This window comes from Belonocnema kinseyi, chromosome 5 (genome assembly GCF_010883055.1).
Source record: "Belonocnema kinseyi isolate 2016_QV_RU_SX_M_011 chromosome 5, B_treatae_v1, whole genome shotgun sequence".
NCBI classification, from domain to species: domain Eukaryota; kingdom Metazoa; phylum Arthropoda; class Insecta; order Hymenoptera; family Cynipidae; genus Belonocnema; species Belonocnema kinseyi.
Genome location: NC_046661.1, coordinates 65,044,693 through 65,046,460, shown reverse-complemented (window position 1 = coordinate 65,046,460; position 1,768 = coordinate 65,044,693). Strand labels below are relative to the sequence as shown.

Genomic DNA, 1,768 nt, shown 5'->3' with positions numbered 1-1,768 from the left:
GAAACTTCAGACCACAAAAATAAAAACTGAATAATAATAAAGAACTATATATAGACAATATATAGAATAAAAATTATAAGTAATAATTTTAGAATTAGAGGAAAATATGTGGTATATGTGGTATTTATTAAAATAACCATGTTTTGCAAAGTTATAAATGTAAAAATGTTTTAATTGGCAATTTACTTTCAATCCAAATGGTTCTTGTTCGAGCTAAGTAACCATTAGTGCGCCTCGAGGGGCCAACTTAGAGTAAGGTACTATAATAGATGAGAATATGCATGCTGCCATACTGGTTCCCCACCAAATTCAAATTGATATCGCATTATATAAATACACTTACATGATATAGATTTTTTATTTTCAAATTATACTGAAGCATTGTTATCAAAACATAAATTATAAATAAAATTACATGTGATATAGTATATGAAATATTTAAATTCGACTACATGATTTTTTAAGCCACATATTTGACAAAAAGTAGCTTTTGCAAAAATTATGATTACAAACAAAATTTTACTCAGTTTATAAAAAGGCGTGCGCTAAAATTGTAATCAAAGAATTTTTTAAATAAATATTAACAAATAATATAATAATATTAGACTATTGGTCAAACATTAATACAATACTTTTTCAAGAGTTTATAATGATGGCTAATTATATTTCACATCATACGTCCTTTTTATTTGTGTGGGTTAATGTGTGTCGTTCTGTAGAAAAACGGGTTCCTAACCTTATTTACTTCTGGATCTCATTTTGCTTTAATATTTTTAAAAAATGCTCATAGGCGATTTAATTACATGCAGACATAATCTGCAGACTCCCTATATTTGAATTGTATTGTGATAGTCATAAGTATTAGCAATAACTTCGCTCTTCACTATATAACTATACTATACGACATGCTTATCGCACTGTTTCCCGTGAACTGTCCAGGAAACAGAATGACGGTTGCATATTCCTGTCTAATATTAGAGATGAGTTGGGACATTGCTCACGCAATGGAATGAGAGACTCCGTCAAAATCCGACTGCTAAAAGCGCCCTCTTCATTTGTGGGTCAACTCCTCGGAGTTACTTCGTAGTTTTCGGCATTTTTCAGACGTTCCGCGTCGGTAATTGCTTAAGTTAGAAAATTTAAAAAATGAGTTACCACCGCAGTTACAATTACAGGAGTTACCATAAATGTAAATGATGTACTGCATATTTATTTACCACTCGAATATTAAGCGTTTATTATATAATTATTCTAATGATTCACAATTATTAGTGAGTAGTTATATAATGAAAACTAAATATTTATTTTTAAAATTAAAATTTTAAATATTATATCGTAACATTGCTATGTATATGCTATAAATCATAAATTATGACTTATAATTTTAATACATCATCGGAAAAAGTTTTATGTTCACCTACTTTTTAATGACTGATAAGTTTTATTTATTTTAATTATGACAGAGCTAAACATTTTTCTCTTTAAAATGTTGAATGCTATCAAAATTCAAAATTCTGTATAAAATCAAGCAGGGGATAAATCCAATTTGTCCATTTTATAAAGAATTTTGAGATTTCTTTAGAAACAAAAAAATAGTATATTGTCAATTATAATACCTTAAATTTTTACTCTAAAACGCTAAAATTAAGTAACTATTATAACATATGTTTATCAGTCACAGATTGTATTAATTAATATACAGTTTGTAGCTAAAATACATATATACTTTTACAAATTTATAGTGTTTTAAAACGAAATTTAAGGTATG

The 1,768-nt window shown here is 27.0% G+C and overlaps 1 long non-coding RNA gene across 1 annotated transcript in view; it reads right to left on the bottom strand.

The window, feature by feature from the left end:
• LOC117173181 overlaps positions 1-912 on the bottom strand; it is a 21,135-nt gene extending 20,223 nt beyond the window's left edge. Inside the window, exon 1 of the long non-coding RNA XR_004467136.1 lies at positions 737-912. This is a non-coding gene — a long non-coding RNA (uncharacterized LOC117173181). The remainder of the gene's footprint in view (positions 1-736) is intronic.
• Positions 913-1,768: the final 856 nt, after the last annotated feature.